General features: G+C 36.3%; 1 protein-coding gene and 1 pseudogene across 2 annotated transcripts in view; both read left to right on the top strand.

Moving 5' to 3' along the window:
- LOC143667035 (olfactory receptor 13C9-like) overlaps nt 1-18,168 on the top strand; it is a 713,098-nt gene that overhangs the window by 171,476 nt on the left and 523,454 nt on the right. The gene's annotated exons all lie outside the window — the stretch shown is intronic.
- LOC143655815 (olfactory receptor 13D1-like) lies at nt 9,528-10,452 on the top strand (annotated as a pseudogene).

Genomic DNA, 18,168 nt, shown 5'->3' with positions numbered 1-18,168 from the left:
ATCAATAAAAGAGGGGTATAGGGAGAAATCTACTACTGCATGCTATACTAAGAAACAGGAATATATGGCCCAGTCAAAAGAATGAATTAAAACTTCAGAGGAGACACAGAATTTGGAACAACTAATCAAAGATGTTCAACTAATCTCTAAAATCTATTCAAGGAGATGTAGGACAATATGTCTAAAGAGATAAAAGATACTAAGAAGACACTGGGTAAACATAAAGAATAATTTGAAAGTATGAAAAGAAACATAACAGAACTTATGGGAATGAAAGTCACAATGAAAGAGTTTAAAAACTCACCGGAAGGCGGGCCACAGTGGCTCAGCAGGCAAAGTTCTCGCCTGCCATGCCAGAGACCTGGGTTTGATTCCTGGTGCCTGCCCATGCAAAAAAAAAAAAGAAAAATAGAAGATAGGACAATTACAATCTCACAGGTAGAAAAAAGAATGGGAAAAATAGAGCAAGATCTCAGAGTATTGAATGACAGCATGAAGTGCACAAACATACACATCATGGGTGTCCTAGAAGAGAAGGGAAAAGGGACAAAAATGATATTTCAGGACAAAAATCTTCAAGTGTATTGAAGGTGCATATAATATCTAAGAAGTACAACATACTCAAAACAGAATAAATCCTAATAAACTTAATCTGAGGCACATACAAATCAGAACATCAAATGCTGAAGAGAAAGAGAATACTGAAAGCAGCAAGAGAAAATCAATTTATCATACAAGATTAAGTGTTGTATTCTCATCAGACAGCATTAAGGTGAGAAGGCAGTGGTATGACATATTCAACTGTCTGAAAGAGAAAAATTACCAGCCAAGACTTCTTTATCTGGAAAAACTGTCCTTCAAAAATGAGGGAGAGTTTAAAATATTCACAAACAGAAACAGAGAATTCATCAATAATAGATCTGCCCTACAGGATGTTTTACAGGCTGAAAGGAAAAGACAGGAAAAAGAGGCTTGGAGTACACTGTAGAAATGTAGATTATCAGTAAGGATAACTAAAAGGGTTAAAAGAGAGACAAAAGAAAAAAAAAAAAAAACCACGTCTGACGTATAAAAGCCGAAGCATAAAATAGTTGAAGTAAATACTGCCTTTACAATAATAAATTTGAATTTTAATGGATTAAACACCCCAATCAAAAGACACTGATTGGTGGGATACATATAACAGAATGATCCAACCATATGTTGTCTACAAGAGACTCATTTTAGACTCATGGACACAAATAAGTTGAAAGTGAAAGGCTAGAAGAAGATATTCCACACCAATAATAATAAAAAGAGGTGGATTAGCTATATTAATATAGGAAAAAATAGACTTTAAATGCAAAACTGTTATGAGACAAAGAAGGACACTTTGTTTTAATAAAAGGGACAACTCAAGAAGAAATAATCATCATAAATAAATGTGTACCCAGTCAGGGTGCATAAAAATACTTGAGGCAAGCAATGGAAAAACTGAAGAGAGGAATAGTCTCCAACAATAGTTGGAAATTTCAATTTACCATTCTCATCAAAGGATGGACACCTAGACAGAGGATCAATAAAGAAACAGAGAACTTGATTAATATGATAAATGAATGAGACTCAAAAGAAACATACAAAGCTTTGCACTCCCAAACAATAGGATATACATTCTTCTCAAGTGCTAATGGATCATTCTACAGGACAGACCACATGTTGGATCACAAAACAGTCTCAATAAATTTAGAAAGATTGACATCATATAAGGCATCTCCTCTGAACATGATGGAATACAGCTGGTAATCAATAACGGGCAGAGAACTGGAAATACACAAATATACGCAGGTTAAAAAACACACTCTTAAATAATCAGAGGGTGGTAATTATTATTTCTGGATTTTGAGAGGTGGATATATATATATAACCTGATATTTAGAGATAAAAAACAAAGCCGATCAGGTCGGGGTTAAAGTAATTCAGAACACAAGGGTAATGAAGACATTGTCTATATTTTAGAACAACACATACTCTTTGAGACTAAAGGAAGAAATGTTTATCTGGTCCGGAACCTAAATTTTCTGTAGTACATAATCTAACTCAACCTATCTGTATAGTTCATTTGAACAACTGAAACACAGGGAGCCCAGAATAAGAAAGAGGTTCTTTAATCCTGTATAGTTTAATGTAATGTCTGGAAACATGGTCCATCCTAGAGCATATTAAGCAGATTATCAAAAAGTATTGGCAAAGTCCCTTGAGGAATGGGAGAAAAAATATGAAACTATTAAACTTTACCATCAGAGAATACCCTGACACTGTGTCAAACTTTAGGGATACACAAATCAATAGGCCAACCCCTTGCTCTTGAGGCTTACTCTTGTGAAGCTTATGTTAGGTAGCAGAGAAGCTTAGCCTACCTATAACCTAAGATTACTTCTGGAGGACCTCTTTTGTTGCTCAGATGGGGCCTCACTCTCTAAGCCCAACTCTGCACGTGTAGTCATTGCCCTTCTCTCTACATGGGACATAATATCCAGGAGTGAAAGTCTCCATTGTGGCATGGGAGATGACTCTCAGGGATGAGTCTGACCCTGGCACCATGGGATCAACAATGCCATCCTGACCAAAAGAGGGGAAAGAAGTGTAACAAATAAGGTATCAGTAACTGAGAGAGTTCAAATAGAGTCAAGAGGCTACTCTGGAGGTCACTCTTACACAAGCTTCAGTTAGACATTGCTACCTAACACAACTTGCCAAACCCCAATCAAAACCATTCCAGCCAATAAAGAAAAGAGGAAAAAAAAAAAGTAACGTGATCTCAACTTTCTGCTATATCCAATGTACACATAAAAATATATAAAAATAACAGTAGTTATATCTAAAGTTATGGATGATGTTCATTTCCTCCTTTTTAATTTCCCAAATTTTCTACAATGGATATACATTATTTGTATAACAAGAAATAAAATTTATTCAAAAAAAGAAAAATTACAGTTTAATAAGTACAAATAAGTCTTTGAGAAATTATCCCTAATGTATCTAAAAGTTACTACCTTCAACAAGATTTAAAGGTTCAACTTTAAATCACTTCTGGGATTACAGTCTCATAGAAGAAAACAAGAGATAATTTTAATTGGCTACCAGAGCCACTGGCAGGTCCTCTGGAAATATGTAGGGCCCTAAGGTTTAAGAGTACCTATGTGGTAAATTGATTACTATTGATACATATATATAACAGAAGTTTCTATTGGGAATGAAAGCTTTTTTTTTTCTGCTCTGTCTCCCTAATCTCTACTAGCAGTCATCTGGGATTGTGGGATACTTTACTGTGGATTCTGTAGCATGGCTATAGCTCAAAAAGAAGGAAGCTAAGAAGTCACCTGATTTTGAGAAAGCACAGCTCCAGTGACATCAGTATGTGAACACAAAAAAAATTAGAAAAATATTGGAGAAAGGAAATGCTGAATAGAGACATTTGCACTTGTGTCTAAATTGAGTCCCTTGTTTGGAAAACTAGAGACCAAATAAGTCACTATCTATTATAAGCAGCGAAATTCAAAATACTACACTAATGTTTAAATGAGGTAGATTAGAACAGATTTGGGGAGAGTTCTTTTCAGAAGAGAGAAATTGAGAAGAATTCTGAATAATGTATTTTATTTGTAAAGTCTTGAATAAAACAGTGAGGAAGTCATGGGCAATAAGAAATTACTGAATAAGGGAAATACCATGAATACTTACGAGCATCACTTTAAATTAGCTGTTACTACTTACTATAGAAAATGAGAGAATGTCAGCATAGGGGTTCAAATTAAACTAACATACATCTCAATGCCAAGTGACATTCAGGTAGTTTTATTAATCCTCAAAAAAAAAAAAACATACAAAACTATAGAATAGCACTGTTAACCCATTTTAATTAAGACATGTCATGCTCAGAGATATTGAATATCTTGTCCAAGATCTGTACTGCTAATAAGACACAGAGTCAAGACTAAATTTAGGTCCTTCAAGCCACTGCTTTTTCCAACTATTGCTCCATAAAGATCCCTTACTAGCAATTAGAATAAAAGGGTAAGAAAACTGGAGCACAATAGGTTTCCATGGCACAGACCTAGAAATTATTAGAATATGCAGGATAGGCTGGGGGAATTAATCCCAGCCCTGAATCTATTGCTTGAAAACGACTTCTGCAAGATAATGGCTTAAAGTTCTTCTGAGCTCCCAGCAGCAAAAACAGCACTTGATATTCACACAGCTGGGGGTGGGGGTGCAGGGGGAACTGCATAATTCTTAAGACCGTGTAAAAAGAAGAAAATGATTTAATTCTAACTTGCCCAATATTGTGTATTATCAACTCCTTTGGGGACTAATAGGAACTTATTTATTTAGATAAACATTGGGGATCTCCAACCAGGGATATCTCATATCGTGAAGATGAAAAGTGCTTTAAAAACATTAGGGCAAACTGAATGAAGAGGATATAGGATGCAATAGTTAGTGCTGGCAGTGTCCTCCTGGGAAGCCTTCCAGGGTAAGTGTGCTATGACCTGTTCAAGAATTTTCTTGAGTTAAAATCAGGAAGACTTGGATAGTGTATGTGCCTAACAACTAAGCCAGTACTCTTCTGTTGGTAAACATGGGATAAGAAGGGGAATGCTTCATCATCTATAGTCTTCAAACAGAGATGGTTCCCCTCCCACAGGTGATGCTCAGTGGTGAGGATCACTCTAAACACAGAGCCTTTGAGGAGAAATGGATGAAATCTGGAGAACCGAAAAACTGGAATTTTACCTATTTATTGCAGGAAGAAAGAAGTAGCAGTAACAGAAATCCTTGCTATTTCTCCATGGTCCCTCCTACAGACTAGGTATCTCCTCTTTCTTTTTACTGTATGATTCTATTGGATGTTTTATACTGCATCCTATCTGCGCCTAGCCACATTCTAAATAATGAATTCTAGAGTCCCTTTGAAAGAATTGAGATTGAGTCTGAGTATATATGTGAAACTGAATGAACAAAATCAGAATACTGACTAAATTAGTCCATGTGATACAAAGCAACAGAAAGTCTCCCTCAATTTCCAGCTCATGAACTGTTTACTCATTATCTGAGTTTTAGAGAAAACTGATATCAAAATTCTGGAAGTCCATACCACTCTCCCCTTTCAAAGAAAATTCAAAACAATTATTTATAATCTTTTATAATTGTAAAATATAGGTTATAAAGATGATCTGGAAAATGCGGAGAAGATAAAGGAAATTATAATGCTCCAAATTCCAGAGAAAACCAGTTAACATTTTGGTGTAGTTTCTTCTAACCACAAATATACAATTACAAAACAATCTTTTTTCATGTCATATTATATCTGAGCAGTGTTTCTTGTCCTTAACTCTTCTCAAAGATTACAATTTGCATTGGTGATAGTATTTGTGATAGTATGGCTTCTCATGTGTTCATGAGCCTCCATCACCACATGCCAGAATTCCAGCATCCTGGAAGAAAAATTTATAGCAACTGTGAAAGCATGATTGAACTTGAAACGTGAGAGTACATGCAAAGTTGTTTCTTTTCTGTTTCTATTCTTTTCCTTTTCTATTCCATTGTTGTATCTTTTAGGGGAATATGTTAAGTAGTAATGCTAAAAACATCTCTGGCTGACTTTTAGGAAAATATTTCAAGAGTTTCACCATTTGGAAGAATTATGTTGATGATGTTAGGCATCTTAATGATGTATTATCTTTAATCTAGAGTAATAAGAGGTTTTACCATGATTGAATGCTGAATTCTATCAAATACGTGTTCCCACGTAGTAAGATGACAGTGAAGGTTATTTTTATCTGTTTCCTATACTATATTGATAGATTTCCAAGTATTTACTTGGAATTCAATAAATTCATGAAATAAACACTATCACATCAGTGTACAGTTTTGGAAATATTTTATAATCTTTGCAGATCCATTCCTATATGTGATTGATCCATAATTTTATTCTATCTTTGACAGTTTGTGGTAAAAAAGTCTATTTAGTTTGATGAAATGATTTTAAAAGTGTTCCATGAATTTTTCACATTGAGACATGTGATATAGCACAGGAATCATTTGTTTCTTGGATGTACAAAATAACTTTTGCAAGCATTCTGCCTCAAGGAACCATTTTGAGAGTTCATTGCTCACAATAAGGTCTCTATTACCTACCACAGAATGTGCCATGGTAAGTGTAGTATAACTGAATAAATGAAGGATGCTATGAGAGAGGAAAGTAAAAGGTTCTGTGACGGCACATAGGACATTCTTCCCAGAACAACAGGTGAGAAAGTTTCCTAGAAAAGGTAAGATTTAAATTGGGAAGGATGCTTCCACCTTAAGAAAACAGCAGGGACAAATGCTCAAGGAAGAAATAGTGCAGTATTTTGGAAATACTGAAAGAATTCACCACAAACATTGCAGAGAATTGGTGGTAGCAGTAGGGATGAAAAACTACCACATTAGAGTTATATAGGTGTGACAATGTGATTGAGAGGGGTTTAGAAGACTTTTAAAAGCTGTGTTGTATAGCAAGTACACTGATTTTCATTAGATTTATTGTGTCAAGTAGGGAGTCTTAGGTAGGAAGTTTGATGAAAGCTATGGGAGGCGGGGGGAGAATCCATCCAATAACTTCTGCCTTGACATCATCATGGGAAGGAGTTATGGCAAAGAAGTGGGATGAAAGGAAACTGAAGAGGTTAAGACAGGTCTTTCATGATGGGTTGATTCAGTGTGTATGGTGAATTTATTGATTCTACTTTCGCTTATTTTCCCTAGGTTTCGGGAAAATAGGTTTCGGGAAAAAGGACATCCCCTTTCTGGACCTTTTTTGAACAGAAAGAGAGCCATTCCTCCTTCATGCTTCTCTTCAGCACTCCCACCCACCAGGATAAAATGCTAAGTTTAGTACTCTTTTGTTAACAGTAAAAATTAGCTCCTCTTCCTTGTCTTTCTTTTCATCTTCCTCCTTCTTCTTACCTTCTTCCTCTTCCTCCTTTCCTTCCTTCAGAATGGTTCTGCTAAAAATATATAGACAGCTGCCTTAACTGATCCCTTTGTGAGAACAAGTCCATGCACCAGTGTAAACAGAGACAGGAAAGGAGGTGTAGGAGGAAGGGAATATTTTCTAATATACTAACAGACTATTGCCAGTATTTTTTTAACCTTACCAAAATCACTGTCTAGGGGATACTCTCCAAGACAAGGAGAAATGATAAGGAAAGGGAATGGAAAGCAAAGAACTTTTCTCTTCCCCTCCTTACAGGAAGCTAAGGAGTAGTGCCATCTTTGAATAGCCAAGGAATGAGTCTCACATTCTGACTTCAATTTCTCTGGATACAAAAAGACCAAAGCAAATGTATGTTTGTGCTGTGAGGAGAATCAGAATGACATATTCTCGTTCTGCAACCACAACCTAATAAACACAAACTATCACAGCAACAGTATAACAAAGTATAAGACACAGCTCTTTGTATAATGGGTCTATAATCGAACATGAACATCTTAGAGTAAATATCAGACAATTGGAGCACAGTTGAAATTTTAATGATATAAGTAGTGTTTTAGTTTGCTAAGGCTGCCAGAAGGCAATACACCAGAGATGGACTGGTTTTTATAAAGGGGATTTACTTAGTTACAAAGTTACTAATTTGGGAAGACACACAGGACTCCTGGGCATCTCTCCTGGCTTCTGGATTCAAAGGGCTTTCCCTCGGGTGGTTCTATCTGCATCTCCAAATGTCTGGGTCTTAGCCAGCTCTGAGCTCCTTTCTTCTGATTCCTCCTTTAAAGCCTCATTGATTGAGGAAGGCACTCTCCTTAACCAACTGCAGATGTAATCAGCCATAGAAAATTCCACATGCTCATGATTTAAGTCCACAACAGAACGCAGCACCACCACCCGGGCAAGTTGACAACTGAACCTAACTACTACAAGCAGTTATAAGTAGTTTCAAATTATAAGTAGGTAGAGCTTAACAATTGAAAAGACGAGTTGAGATTGAAAAGGCAGGAAAGTCAAGTATACGGAGCATGAAATATCCAGAAGTGCACACTGATTTGCAGAGTACATATACAAGGCTAAGGGATTCCAGGTGTGTGCTCAATAGATACAAGGGTGAGGCAGAGCTTTCATATTATTTTTTATCTGACTATTCCTCAAAATTGTGAAATTTCTTGTTAAAAATAGAAAAGACCAGGCACAAAAGTGGAAAAAAATAGAGGCTGTGATTCAGTCTTTAGGTTCTCCATCACATCACATATGATCAGGTTCAAAATAAGCAAGTTATTTCAGTGCAGCGAATTACAAAATACATTTCTGTAACAGTCTTCTCTTGCTTAGGGTTAGAAAAAGAACCCATGAGAACTAGTATGGTACAATGGTTAGTAGGACCGACTTTGGAGACAGATGGTTGGATACTGAATTCTAATTCTATCACTTATTATTTTTTGTATGGATTTGAAAAAATTACTTAAACTTTATTTTGTCTCCATTTCTTCCATGCAAAATGGGAATTAAAATGGTACCTGTCTCATAGGGTTACACTGATAGTAAATGAGTTAATACGTGTAATGTGCTTACAACAATATAATGTGCTGACAACATAATAGGCGCTTAATAAATATTACCATTATCGGTCTAGCCATATATTGACCTACATGGCCAAAAATAAGAACTAGGGTTGCATTCCAAAGCATTAAATACAAAAAGTTAGAGAAAAAAATGGGTAACTACTTATAAAATGATACAAGGTACTAAGAAACAGGTGCAATGATCCTCAGACACTGAACTGGTTAGATAGTCCACTATCTAGGAACAAAAAATGCTTACAGTTTTTCAATCAGGGTCCAAAATTTAAATCTCATCATTCTCAAAAATAGCTTTTTCCTTTTGACCCAAACAGGCAGACCTAAGAGTTGTAATTTATAAAATGTATGCATATGTAAATATATACTTAAATTATGTTATAATAATTTATTGTATTTTAGTATAATATAATTATAGGTGTCAAATTAGAACCATCTATTGTGCCAGGCACCTAATATATTTTATATAATTTGATTCTCACAACAAACTGCCAAAAGTTATTGCTTTCCCCCTGTGGGCTAGCTGAGGTTCAGAAAAACTAACTTACTGACATCATAGCCAGGATAAACGGCATGCTGCTGAACCTATATGATATTTTAAATGAGACCCAGGTTTATTGAAATGCAATTTAATTTCAAAATATTCATTAATTAAGAGACCCTTATGTATCCACATTTGAAAGTAATATGTACCTACTTTTTATTTAATTACAGAACTGACATTTTCCAGCACAATTCCCAGTTTCTGCTGTTGTGTAATCATAACAGAACTCTCAGTGCCTTTGTTTTGTCATTAATAAAATTAATATAATATGCATAATAAATAAATAATGGAAGTAAAAGTGTTTTTAAAATCTACACTACAAATTTAATCCCTGAGTTCGTGTCTGTTTTTAAACCCTGCAGGTACATGGACAAATGAATTGAGTAATTACTCTGCCATGACCGAATTCTTTCTGGTGGGGCTATCCCAATACCCAGAGCTCCAGCTTTCTCTGTTTGTGCTCTGCCTCATCATGTATCTGATAATCCTCCTGGGAAACAGCCTCCTCATTATCCTTACCATTCTGGATTCCCGCCTCCACACCCCCCATGTACTTCTTCCTTGGGAACCTCTCATTCTTGGACATATGCTACACATCCTCATCCATTCCTCCAATGCTCAGCATATTTAGATCTCACAGAAAATCCATCTCTTTCATTGGCTGTGCTCTGCAGATGATTTTCTCCCTTGGCTTGGGCTCCACTGAGTGTATCCTACTGGCAATGATGGCCTATGACCGGTACATGGCTATCTGCAACCCCCTGAGGTACCCCATCATCATGAACAGGGTGCTATGTGTGCACATGGCTGTATGGTCATGGATTGTTGGCTGTCTGAACTCCCTGGTACAAACAGTCCTAGCAATGACATTGCCTTTCTGTGGAAATAATGTCATCGATCACATTACGTGTGAGATCCTGGCTCTTCTTAAACTCATCTGCTCAGATATCATCATCAATGTGCTTATCATGTCAGTGGCAAGTATTGTTTTACTGATTATTCCTCTGCTGTTAATTTTCATCTCCTATATTTTCATCCTCTATTCCATCCTGAGAATTAATTCTGTTGAAGGAAGAAAGAAAGCTTTTTCTACCTGTTCAGCCCACCTGACAGTGGTCATCTTATTCTATGGTTCAGCTCTTCTTATGTACACAAAGCCCAAATCAAAGGTCACAAAAACATCTGATGAGATCATCAGTCTGTCTTATGGAGTGGTCACCCCAATGTTGAACCCCATCATCTATAGCCTGAGGAATAAGGAGATAAAAGAGGCTCTGAAGAAACTCTTCAGCAAACGCTTGCATCTAACATGAAAGGCCTCTTCATTGTAGGATTAGTTCAGGCTTTTGCATTCAAAATGAGGACACAGAATCTAGTGTCAAGAGCTAGTATGATTGTAAAGTCAAATATGAAATTTCCATTCTTTTCAACCAGGAATGATAATGTGAATTGTTCTGAATACCATGTTTTCTGCGGGGTTTCTAGCTATATGCAGTCCTATCAATCGGTCTCATAAAGGGCATATGACTTGTCATCAAGATAAATCTCTCCCCTCTGCCCTCTTGCCTTTCTCCCCTGTCCTTTCCTTTCTCATACCTCTATTCTCTCCCTCTCTTTTCCTGCTTTTTTCTCTCTCTCTCCTCTCCTCCATTTTCTCCTTCTCCTTTCTCCCCCATCTACTTTCTTTCTCCTTCTATCTTATCTTTTCTCAGTCTCTTTCCTCACTCTCTTTCAATTGGACATCTATTGTTTTTCTTGTCCAGTTTCTCTTCATCTGGTAAAAGAATACATCTTCTTCTTTTGAGGTTCTACCAATTCCCTATTAGTCCATTTGTGCTAGATAGGACTCACCAACCCCACATCCCAACCCTTGTGCCCCGATATAGGGGTGAGCATAGAACAAAGCAAAGACTTAACCAATTAAAGAAGGAAACCCGTCTCACTACAGTCATCCATTCAGGGTAGCAAAGAAGCCAAAATACTAAATTGAGTGGATTTTTCAAAAATACTAAATTGAGTGGATTTTCACACTTAGCAACTACGTAGTTCTAACTGACACATTCCTTGCTCTTCTCTCCCCTCATATGTTTGAGGCAAAAGTTATGAGGGTATGACATCTGAATCATCCAAGTTTTCCAGGTTTTAGGGGTTCTCCTTTGCTTTAATAAATAAATTATAATAATATAACTTTTATTCTGCATTTCTGTGCACTCCACTCACCTCCCCAATCATTTCTGAGGAGTGTATACATCTTCCTAGTTTCTAATGTTCATTTTTGCCTCAGCCAATTATTACTCTGGATTTTTTTCCTTATTCCTCTCTGTTAATCTTGCAAATATATCTCTGTGTTGCTTAAGCTATTAATTATACATTTTACCACAAAGAACAGACATGAGTCTCACTCAAAAGAACACCTTTTTAGGCTTAGGAATAAAGTAAAGGAACTGTGATGCTGTAAGAAAAAGAAATTAATATTATATATCACTGCTCTTAGTATCTATTAGACATATCCATTCACACAAGCCCTCTTAAATCCATTTTCCTTTTTAGTACCTGTACTGTTACCAGATTAATAGTGCTTATACATTTCCCTCTTCCATAAGAATTAACACGTCTCTCAACAATAATGAAAGGATGTACAATTCAAAGGATTCCTCAACAATGTCCTTCCTGATATGGGGAATGGGTCTCCCCAAGAAAAACAGATTGCAGCTTCTACTCTTCTATTCTTTTAGTAAAGTCTCCAGGAACAAACGTGGCATTATTGAAAAATTGGGACTTGAATGCCACAAAGAAATGAGTACGACCTCTCCAGTCCAGCTAACAAGGTATATAAACTTGAACGGATTTAACCTATCAGGTTAAATATATAACCTATTTAACCTATCAAGGTATATAAACTTTAATCTTTATCTCCATTTCCCCTGACATAAAATGTGGACTATAATCATCAGGGAGTTTTATAAGGATGAGTAAGAAAAAAATGTAACCTGGACTTTTCATCGTTTTGGCTCATTTCATTCCCTTGCCTTTTCCCATGCAATTCTGCTTCACCTAGGAAGACTATGGGCTCCATGAGGAACCCATTGTTGGGTCCTCATTACTTAGAAAAAAATAATTATTCATTGTAATGTGTGTTAAATGAATAAATGAATAAAAGATTGTCTTTCTAATTCTGAAGGCAAACCAGCTTATTTGCCATTGACTGAAATATCCTAGAAACTGCCATCTCAGCATCTTTGCGTCTGCCAAGTTCTCCATATAAAAGTGCCCTCTCTTTAACCTATCTATAAAAATTCAAGATGCCCCTCAAGAAAGGCTGCTCTAACTAAATACCTTTTATTATCTTAGTAACTGAACTTCATTTCTTCTTTCTCTAAGTTAAAGTCCTATAGAAATCTATTTATAGCTTTGGGATATTTATTAATGAAGAATTACATTCCCTTTGTTTATGTACATAACATATCTGTTGTTCTATTAAAAGGACATTAGAGGAAGGACCTGTCAGTTATTTGTCTTTATAATCCCAGAAGATGTAACAGAGGGCTTTAATCAATAGACTGATACTTTGGATGATCACATTTTGCTTTTTTGTGTAAGATATATGGTTTTTAAATAGAATTTCCTTTCCATAGAATATGTATAGTTTCACATATAACTAGTAATATGCCTGGTTAAAAAAACATTCTGTTGTATATATGGTTTTGTTCATTCTGGGCATCAGAAGTATGACTGTAACAGATCAGGCAGGGCCCACCTAACAGAGTTATACATCCATATAATCCCGGGAGTAGTTCATTGGTTTTCATAACTTAATAAAGACCAAAATGAAAAGAAATTAATCTACAGAATAGTGACTCCCATAATTGTATCTCTTACCCTATGATGTAGTCTAATAAGGATTTTAAATATAATATGTCCAGAACAGAAATCTTGATTCTCCTATTGCCAAACTACCTCTTGTAGAGTTTTTCCCATTTTAGGAAGTAACAGCACCATAAATTCATATCTAATGCATCAGCAAACTATCAAGTCTATCTTCAAAGTTTAATCTGAATCTGACCATTTCCATTGTTATCACCCTAATCCAAGCCATCATCATCTCAATGGCTTCCCAAACCATCTCCTTAATTTCATTCTTATTCTACTACGATCCACTCTAGCCACAGAAACCTATCCCCATCTAATTCTACAACCTCATCTCCTATCACCTTACCAAACTCGGCTAAAATCCAGTATCACTATCTTCTTGCTATTCCTCAAACATCCTAAAGCCTTTGCATTTGCTTTTCCTGTTGCCTCAAAAACTCTTCTCCCATGTTTTTCTAAGAGCTCTCGCCCTTATTTCATTTAGGTCTCTACTCAAATATATTCTCTACAGAAAAACTTCAAAGAGCTTTATTTTTCATCATAGGACTCATTACCCTCTAAAACTGCTGATATTATCTGTTTATTAAAAAACTCCCCCCACCCCCGGCCATGAAGGAAGGGACTTGTTCTTCATTTTTGCTATATCCCTAGAGCTTCAACCAGTGCTAGCATTTGTCCTGACTAAAAAACTAGTAGGAACCCTAAGCCATTGGCTAAAGTACTACTCTCTATATCTTCCTTGTGCAATCACTTTTCCTTCCAAGTTCTGTAGATTCTATTATATGTCACATGAATTTCATGTTCCATACTGTGCTATAATTGGTCAATAGTTTACTTCTATTGCTGGAGTCATTTCTTGATTGAAGTCCAAGCAATCAGTTTCCCATCGCACACTGATATAAAACTTCCTGTATAATTCATCTCCTCTGATAGAAGTAATGCAGTTGCATAATTATTTAATAGTCCAATAACTGCTAGAATTTTAAAATATTACACAGAATTGCATGGGACAGAAAAAAATATATAAGATAAAATAATCAAAATTAAAAACATAAATTTACAGATTGAAGAAGCCCAGCAAATCTGAAGCAGTGTGTATATGAAGAAAACTACATGTAGGCAAATCATAGTTAAACTACTAAAAATTAAAGATTAAGGGAAAATCTGGAAAGAAGCCTGAGAAAAATAATCCAAATGATAGGTCCAACCCAGAATTCAACTTTCAGCAAAAAATATTCTTCAAGAAAGAAAATGAAAATAAAAATATTTTCAAATAAGTGAAAACTAAGAGAATCTGTAGTAAACATACTGCATTAAATGAAATGCTAAATGAAATTTTTCAGACTGAAGGAAAATGTAACCAGAAGTAAATATGGCCTGCAAAAAAAGGATGAAGAGCACCAAAAATTGTACATACATATATGTTTTCTTTTTCTATTTTTTCTTAAAATACATATGACTTTTTAAAGCAAAAGTTATTGCATTGCCTAATGGGTTTATAACATATAGATGTACTATAAAATAACTATATCATAAAATATAGGGCAGGTGAAAAGTTTCTATATTTTAAATTAAATTGTAAAATACTAACTCATAGCTGACTATGTAAATTTAAGAATGTATATATTGTAATCCCTAGAGCAACCACTAAGATAATACAAAGTGGAGTTATAAAACCAACAGGTACATTTAAAATGGGATTCTAAAATACATTCAGACAATCCAAAGGAAGTCAGGATAAGAACAGAGGAACTGAAAAGGGATGAGACTAGCAAAAAACATACAATAAAATGGTAGCAATAAGTAAAACTATAATAATGATCGCATTTAAATGCTAATGGATCTGTCCAATTAAAAGGCATAAATTGGATTAGAAAGTATGTCTCATCTCTAAATTGCCAGATAGAGTTCATTGTAAATATAAAGGCAGAAATAGTTAAAAGTGAATGGATGCAAAAATATATACCATGGATATATATACATGTATATCTTATATACACAGTAAATATAAGAAATCTGGAGAGGAAACAAATTCCTTGAAAAATATAAATTCCCAAAACTGATTCCAAGGTGAAACAGGAAATCTGAATATTTCTATACCTATAAAAGAAATAGAAATTCTTACAATAAATAAAAAACATTCATGAGGAAAAAAAACATGAGGAAATTTTCATGTTTAGGTAGCCTCAATGATAAAGTCGGTCAAACATTTAAGTTTGATAAATATCACCAATCTTAGATAATTCTGTCAGAAACAAAGAAGAAATACTTCTCAATATATCTTATGAGGCCTTTCAAAACTTCCTAATTCAAAAGCATCATAAAAAATGAGTATACAGACCAGTATTCCTCATGAATATAGATGCAAAAAATCCTTACAAAATATTAGCCAATAGACTTCATTCCCATGGGACACCCAGAGGGGTCATTCACGGCTCTGGGACTTCTCCGCCACATCTATTTGTTATATGGAATAATGCTGATTTTCAGGGCTGCAAAACTCTAATTCTGTGCCTCAAGTGTCATACAGTTTCCCAATGTTCCAGAACTCTGGGGGATGATATAGACTGGAGAACTCTACAAATGCCTAACTGAAGAAAGCGAATAATACCAGCTTTGCTCACCTAGTGCTTCTCTGGTTGTGAGTGAAAACCCAGAGTAATATGGTTGTCAGCTAAGCTATTGGCAATGCAGCCACTGGAGTCAAGAACTTGAAAGAGGCAGCTACATACTTCACCCAGGAAGAGTGGGTCCTGCTGGACACTCTGAGAAAAAGCTGTTCAGAGATGTGATGCTGGAGAATATCAGTCATTTAGTCTAGTGGGTTCAACACTGAGGGCAATACTGGGAGTTCAACAAATGTTTTCTGAAAGCATAATAAATGGATTAAATATGTTCCAAATAATGATTCTGCTCTTTGGTGTGGATTCAGACTACAGTAGTAAATCCAACAGGCATATCCTTTATCCTTTTCCACATAAAATTTAGATTGTTCTGGGGGAGCTTATGTTACTGGATTTTTTTTTTTTTTTTTTTTTTTTTTTGCATGGGCAGGCACTGGGAATCGAGCCTGGGTCTCCAGCATGGCAGGCAAGAATGCTGCCTGCTGAGCCACCCATGTTACTGGATTTTTTAAAAAGAAACAGTGATGAACTATTCTGGAAACACAGAATTTCTCCTTGTTTGATAATATGGAGGGTTCTGCATTGTTTTTATAAGTTTGGGCTTCAAAAACCAGAGGTCTTCTGTGTATTTGGGCACAAGATCAATTATAATCCTTTGATGATAAAAGTTTATCAATTTTCTGTGTCCCAGGTCCTTTTCTGTTGTCTGATCTTCAATGTTTACTGCATTCCTTTTTTGTCACTGGTAATTTGAAGCTGTTTGTATTCCAGAAAATCATGTTCTTAGATCTAATCTATTCCATTGTAAGTAGGACCTTTTGATGAGGTTACTTCAGTAAAGGTGTGTCCCACCTCAGTCAGGGTTAGTCTTAATCCTATTCCTGGAGTCCTTTTTAAGAAAATGATATTGAGACACAGAGAGAAAACCATAAGAAATAAGAAATTGATATCAGTGAAACCTGAAAGAGCTCTAGGAAGAGACCAAGAGAAACAGCCATATGCCTTGACCTGTGACAAGCTACGGACTAAGGTTTGCCAGCAGCCAGCCCCAGCATGTCACAGTTTTGGAAAGCATTGCTTTGAGGATTCCTTGATTTTGAAATCGTCCTGGCTTCAATACTGTAAGCTAATAAATTCCCATTGTTTAAGTTAACCCATTTCATGGTATTTGCTTAGGCACTGTAAGAAACTAGACCTGATTTAAGTGCCAGGAGAGAATGGGGTGTTGCTGTGGGAAGTGCCAAAAATGTGGGAATGGCTTTGGTATTTGGTAGTAATAAAAATTGGAGGAGTTGTGTGGTGCTTGGTGGAGAGGGCATAGATTGTTTTAGGGGGACTGCTGGTAGAGATGTGTATGCTAGGAGTAATTCCAATGAAACCATAAAGAGAGGTGATGAAGTTGTTATTATTGGAAACTGGAGTAAGGATCCTAGTTTTGGGGTGGCAGAGAACTTTGCAAGGTTGAGTTTTCTCAACCTCCAGGCTCTGGAGGCAATTAACTTGGGTATTTAACTGAGGCAGTTTCTGGGTAGGGTATGGAGGGTGTGGCCTGGTTTGTCCTTGCAGCTTGTGGTGGGATGCAGGGTAGGGATGATGGGGATTGAGAACTGGACTCCTGTGCATAGAGAGATGAAAAATAGATGGTTTGGAGGGTTCTGGCCTTCCAGAAGGTGAGTCCATACAGGGAGGTCTTCCTTGTGGGGGGTTGATTGAGCATGGAACCAGTCAGCAATTTCCATGCAAGTCAGAATTGGAGATATAGTTGTCTGGGAGGGATCTGTGGAAGGTCCTCCTGACTGATGGTTTTATTATGTAGTCATACAAACTACATACTTCCACAAGTCCTTCCTGGTTGATTCCATCTCTAATCATGGCTTTTTCTGAAGCAACTGATTGGTTCTATGTTTGGTTGACTCCTCACATGGGACACTATGCTCTGGGGTCTCCTTTTCTGGAGGCCAGAGTTTTCCGGACCATCAATTTCTGGTTTCTTTGTGCCCTGAAGTTTGGTTCTCGGCTTGATTTCTTTCCTGTCACATTATACTGTAGGCTGTGGGGAGGGCTGGGCTGCACTTTCCACATTTAATTTGGAAATCTTTTCTGCTGAATATCTAAGTTTATGGCTTTTAGGGTCTTCCTTCTGTTCAAGCCTGGTGGTTAATTTTGCCAGATTGTCTGCCATTTTAAAATAGGTGTCACCTTCCTTCTAGTTTGCAATAACATGTACATCGTTTCTGTCTAGGGCCTTATCAGAGGTTTCCTTGGTGCCCACGTTTCTGCCAACGGTCTCTTTGGGGCATTCTGGGACTTCTCTGTTGGAGTACTCTTCCAAAATCTTCCCCTTACCCATTTAAAAGGACTGTTCCAGCAGGTTTGGCATTTGCAAACTACAGCAGTGGCACTCCACTTTTCTGGTGCCAGCCAGAATCTGTTTTAGTTTGTAAGCATAATTACTGTTTTAAAAATGCATTGATTAAACTATTTTAGATATTTAGCATTATGCTGACAAGTTTGATTTTGATGGTAATTGTTGTG

The sequence above is a fragment of the Tamandua tetradactyla genome, chromosome 2 (assembly GCF_023851605.1).
Source record: "Tamandua tetradactyla isolate mTamTet1 chromosome 2, mTamTet1.pri, whole genome shotgun sequence".
Taxonomy (NCBI): domain Eukaryota; kingdom Metazoa; phylum Chordata; class Mammalia; order Pilosa; family Myrmecophagidae; genus Tamandua; species Tamandua tetradactyla.
The sequence above is the reverse complement of the archived record's forward strand: the minus strand, read 5'-3'. Positions and strand labels throughout refer to the sequence as shown.